Raw genomic sequence first — 6,520 nt, forward strand, 5'->3', positions numbered from 1 at the left:
GAAATTTGTTCCCTCCAACTCAACATAGAGGAAAAACTACAGATTTTTGAACAAACTGATTAAGGGGTACAAAGTTTCAGCACCTATAGAACTCACCTCATGATAGTAATTAATAATTCACCATATATTCACAATATATGGAGCTCTGTATTTGTATTTCATGTTGATTGAGACTTTAATTCTCTATGTAGTTCTATTTCCAACAGTGACTAACGAACGTCAATTGGAAATAATTACAACCAATAACTAAGAATATACTGATAAATACAAACAGCTTACTTATGTAGGATAATACAAAGCATGCGCATACAAAGTTCATTGAGAAACAAGATTATAGTACCATAATCATACATATACCTATGTATGCGGATATGTACAACACCCTTTAGTGAATAAGTATACTCCTCACGTTGGTGTAAACGAGACAACGTGAGACGAGACATGTGAATAATATGTTTAAAAGATTAACAACGCTACTCTGGTGGAACTGCTTTGATATTTGATTGTATTCGTGCACTCGTACATTTGTACATTCGTCGTTGCCTTTAGGAGCGTTCACTGGTTTTAAGCTCAAGTATCCGCAGAGTGATGACTTAGTTTCGGATTGTTATTGAAAACGAATAGTTTATGTATTCCAATGTTAATTTACAATCGCATGCTAACGAATACTTGGAAAGAAACCTGGCTACCGACGGTATTATTATTTAGACGCTTCATGTAGTTGAAATAATCGAGCTGTGTATATAACTTTCAATCCTTGGAATACATTTACCAACTACTCAAACCATATAGTACAAATATTCCTAATACCTAAAGTTTCTGTGTGAGATGAGTGAAGTATATACTTACAATTGTATGTATGATACTACAATATGTTAATATCTTCGCCAACAAAATACTATTTTGACATACATGACTGTTAGAAAAATTACCTTCATATAGGATGCTTATATGCCAAATGATCGGTACAAGAGTTATCAATTACATTTTTTTCATTTTACATTTAACCAATTTACAATATAAGTACATATGCAACAACATAATCATAATGATAATCTTAGATATATACATTTATGACATATTCATCATATTGTGAGTGTGAAGAAATATATATTTTAAGAGGAAATTCCAATACCAATTTTACAAAAAGTTGAAAAATAACACATTAAGTAGAACGGATTTTTAACCATTCGAACCGACTACTATATATTGGAATTATAAAGTTAGTCGGATGGCTCCATATGTGTGTAGATGAAAATATTAAACGATTACATGCATGTCTATTACTTTGTTTTAATACACTTTTGCAAAGTGATATGAAGAGTATATACTTCAGTATTTGGTCGAAAAGTCCCTATTATATAAAACTTGCTCACAGGGACGCGGCATAGAGTTGATTGGGTCTTCATAACGGCCTCCTTCACTATTACCCAAAGTGATTATTGCCTGAACGATACGAAATATGGGCCTAGCACCGTCAAAATAAAAGACAAGTCAAAACTAATATTTTTGATTCTCCATGTTTTGCAGTTATTGTAGTGTGTCTAGGGTGGTATTCAGTCTTCGGTGTACGATGCACATACTGTCGTGAACCTCTGCCTCAACAAAGAACGACTTAACTTTCATCTGTCCATAATATATTTCGTCTCTTTTCCAATTTCATTGAGAAGACTCTAACACACGCACCATTATTATTTTGAACACAACTGAACTTATTCGTATTCCGCATTACAGTACTGTGAAAAGGCAACTGCATAATCGACTGCTTGGTAATTTTGCCGCTGAATACTATTACACATACATATACAACGTTATAACAGTTGCGCATTTAACCGTGTTTAATGTAATTTAGCTTAAGGTATTTAATTTTAGCTGCAAATGCAGATAAAACATTTGTGAATATACATATTAAATATATATATGGTAAACATTTTTCAACATTTCAGAAAATATTTCATATAAGCTTAAATCTATACAGAACGGTTAATGCACATACATCTGTACATATTTTGACGAAAATGGACCACCTACTTGTTTGAACTATTGTTTACTTATTTTTATAATTACAAGGGGCATAAAAATAATTTGAAGATTTTCTTCAAGTGATAATATAATATGACATCAAATTATATCTTGAATACATCTAGTGAGAATGAAAAAAAAACAACAACAAGAACTGGAAGTTTGAAAATCCTTAAATTATGTTCATATATGGAATTTTAGAAGAAAATATTCTCTCTGAATTTCTATAAAATATCTGAGAGATATATCGATTTTTTCGGTAAAAAATTATCTATTAGCAATGAGGCCTACATGTTCGATACCAATCTGAGTGCAGGCATTCTGTACCATCTTTCCTGTAAAATTTAGAGCTTCTGTTTTTTTGTTTTATTTAGTGAGTTAAGCACTTTACGTACATACAACTATTACGGGGCGGAGACACACCCGCTTTCAAATAGATCCCTCAATAGTGTATCCTCTGTATCAAATTTAACTGTTATTATTAATTTTTGGCTTAGTTATAGCACTTTATAGTTTTATACTTAACGTGGCATTGTGGGCGTAGTGATATCCAATTATTTTTATTATTTTTTATATGTGTTATTAGGATGTCAATAAAATGTTATGTACCGAATCTCATTGAATCTCATTTTCCATTTTTTTTTTTTAATCTGAGTGTCAAAAGAATATCTTTTAAATTGTCTGCAGTAGTAACTCGAAGATATTTCATTCCCAGGGTTGGTTGTAACACCTAAAACTAATTGAGTTAGATATAGGGTTATATTGCGTTAGTGTTACATGTATTTGTATGAACAAATATGCACTGTGGGTCTTTAGAAATATAAATACAGTATACTCTCCAAAAGTAAATCGAATGGTATTTTGGGTAATTTACTTTTCCAAATATATACATAAATTATCTGTTTTTATAATATTAAATGCATTTTTAAACTTAAAAAATTCATTCATTTATTTGCTTCAATAAAACATATGGATTTACATGAAAAACATGTTTACATTTACATACATACATATGTATTTACTATGAAGAGAAAAAATCTTGAATATTCTTTTGTTTTTTTTCTTTTGCAATGATTTGCATCGTTTTCATTTTTAAACCAGTGGATCAAGTAGGAGAGTTTATTTACTAAAAAGACGCGATAAACAAGAGAGTAAGTGTTTTTGCAAACATCGTAAAAAACGCTGCTTTCTTCGTTTCGAATTTTTTATCACACTCTCTGAAAAGTAAATTAAAAAATTTACTTTTTCGAGATGCATGTGTAATCTTAAAGGTGATTAACTTTTCCGCGATTATTTACTTTCTGAGAATTTACTTTTCGAGAGTATACTGTATCGGTTACTCTGAGACGATATGAGTTCATCAATAAGTTGGCGTTGATGTAATTTAGGGACGTTGATCTTAAATTTGTAAAGCCTTTCCTCAACACTTTCTGTTAAAATGCCCATTAATCTCTGTTCTTAATTTTTAGATCTGACAACTGATAATGTTAGTTTTAGATGGAGCTGACAATAATCAACGGAATGTGGGCACAGCATTTAGACCGAATTGAGTTGGCTAACCATCTCGAGTTGAATCATTGCTAAATGAGGACTTCATATCAAAACCGAGGATATGTTTTTGAATTAATTTATCTTTTGTTTTATTCTAAAATGTTGTTTTTATAATCAATCATGTGGATAATAAGAAGTGATAAATAATTTATTGGTTGTTTTACATGTATAATATTTAATAATTAATTAATATAGTATTTAAATTAAATAAACATTCGTTTTCAATAGTTTAAATTTAATCTTAATAAACGTGTTGTGATATGCATTGACATATGCACAGTAATACAGTAATGGACACATAATTATTAAATTAGAGAACTACTGTATGTATTCAGTTCGGTGCGAATGAATGAGTTTTAGCTTATTTACAAATATCTATACATATGTACCTATATATACAGGTACTAAAGTAGTTTTTAAATATAGGAAGGGTTTAGAAATAATTTCATTTCCCTCATACATCTATTTCAAGTTACAGATGATGAAAGATTAATGATGCTGAAGTGAGTATTGACGGATTCTTACATGTATTTTCATGGAGTGAGCTTCCATAGTTATATTGGCTTTACGAAAATCTCCGCATCGAATTTCTTAATAGTGGAACACAGTAGAGGGAATTTGAGGTACACCGCATACCAAAACGAATGAAAAAGTGTGCCTTTGCAATTATCGCGGTTAAAAGCATCTCGAGTATTTTCTTTATTCGTCACGTTACTTCAATTAAATATCACACTGATAAAATTTGGTATCCATAAAGTTTTGCAGATGACTTTCTATTCTTAATTAATATTATACTCTAAAGAAGTTTATGAAATGTATATAATTGGAAATATCCGAAAAATGCAGTTTAATAAATTGTTTTATTAAATTATTTGTTAAAAAAAGAAAAATCATAACAGAAGAATTCAAATGTTGCCTTAAAAGAAGTAATGTGCTTAAAATGCAAATTCAAATTATATGAGATCACAATCTTTTTCATTAGTATTACTCGTCAATTTTGATAGCTATTTAGAAACTTGATCAATCGTCGTTCTCTTCGTTGGTATACTTCTTTGGATAATTTTCTCAATGTAAAATATAGCTTGTACGTTATAAGCGGTTTTCGTTAAAACGAATATTCGTAATTTCGGAAAACTACTGTACTTCAATTGGTTGATTCAACATTTAATACAGACGACCACAAGAGGGGAAGAATTAAATCATACTGATATTGTTTGTTAGTTAGCAAAAAAACATATAGCCCGAAACCCTCTAATTTTAAATTTAATTTTAATTTTAATTTTATATTAATAATTGTTGAGTTTTACACTTGTACGACATTTATGATATTACATAAGTAAACACTTCTGTGCTTTTTGTTTTTGATATTTTTATTTAGTGACTCATAACACTGTTTTTTTTTTTTAATTTTATTTCTTATAATGTTTTATATTGAAATATAAAATTCATTCCGCATGGTTTAATGTTCACATCTGAATAAAACGCCCCATTAAAAACGATTTCTTTAAAAGTTTTCTTAAAATAATGTGTGTAAAATTGGATAAGGAAGCTATGTTATGACTCAACCGAACTAGGTGTGTTTAAAATGAAAATGAATATGCATTACAAACACATTGCGTGAATATCAAGACTTTATGAATTTTTCTATGTATATGCAAAACATGTTTCTGAAAAGTAAAACAATCTTTAAATAAATCGAAAATAGCTTTTGGAAAAGAATCTTACAATTCCTGAAAGGATCCATGTTTCAAAACAAAAAAGGAAAGGCCGAATATTTTATACACTCGCAATATATTGATATAGTTTTATTAAGATAACACACAATTTGAACTATATATTCGTCATAAATAAAATCATCATACATAATATATGTTCACTTAATTTTGCTAAAATATGTCACATATTAACCGATATATGTATGCGGCATAAAGCCCCCCGGAACTCTGATAATCCGAATATAAGGAATATGGCTAGGGGAAGTTATGACACAATTTTTACCAATTTTAGTACAGAGACACACTATTAGAAGAAAAAAATTCTTTGAATTATCTTAGAGTTTTACCGATATTTTGGGTGAGAAATTAAAAATTAATTGTTCGATATCTGGGGTCTTGTAAAGTTATAGTCCGATTTCGAAAAATTTTCCACGACTAATGCCACAGATCATATTCAGTATTTGTGTTAAGTTTTATTTCGCTATCTTCGTTGGTTCCTTAAGTATATATTGTAAAGTGAAGGAATAAGATGGAATTCAAAATTGAGTTATATGAGAAGGAGGCATGATTGTGAACCGATTTCAGTGTTATCAGGGTGTCAAGGAAATATTATATACCGAATTCCATTGAAATCGGTTGAGTAGTTCCTAAGATATTGATAGATATGGTTATTGACCCATAAGTGGTGAGTCAAGTTGTTTCTCATAACTCATTTTACTTTTGTTTAATTAAATATTTTCCTTTTTTAACATTTAAAGACTGAATGAAAAATAGGGTAACCTATATTTGATGTACATATGATTTACAGTGTGAGTGAGTCGCGAATACAAAATTGTGTTATATGGTAAGTAGGTGTGATTATGAACCGATTTCCGTGTTATCAGTGTGTCAAGAAAATATTATATACCGAATTTCATTGAAATCGGTTGAAGTTCTTGAGAATGGGTAATCGGCGTAAAAATATGATATTTTGTATTTTTCAAGTAGCGCACATTCATATATAACAAAGTAAATACTTGTGCATTGTACTCAATTCCCACAAAGTACTAGCACACGAGTTGGCTCAGTACTTCATTACTTACATCTGAGTACTTCTATTGAAACATCAATAACATAGCTTAATAAGTCAATAAAAGCTCGCAAATAACTTTCTGCAGCTGTTATTCAATGAATTTTTTCATGCAAAAAAAATATTTATGTATATAAATATAGCTATTTCACCATGTAGATTT

General features: G+C 29.7%; 1 long non-coding RNA gene across 1 annotated transcript; it reads left to right on the forward strand.

Annotated features, from left to right (window-relative positions):
* Positions 1 to 219: 219 nt before the first annotated feature.
* Positions 220 to 3,781, forward strand: LOC114804069 (uncharacterized). The gene is made up of 2 exons (XR_003752361.2): positions 220 to 694; positions 3,492 to 3,781. It is a non-coding gene; the product is annotated as an uncharacterized LOC114804069 (long non-coding RNA).
* The last annotated feature ends 2,739 nt before the right edge of the window (positions 3,782 to 6,520 follow it).

Source organism: Zeugodacus cucurbitae, chromosome 5 (assembly GCF_028554725.1).
Source record: "Zeugodacus cucurbitae isolate PBARC_wt_2022May chromosome 5, idZeuCucr1.2, whole genome shotgun sequence".
NCBI classification, from domain to species: domain Eukaryota; kingdom Metazoa; phylum Arthropoda; class Insecta; order Diptera; family Tephritidae; genus Zeugodacus; species Zeugodacus cucurbitae.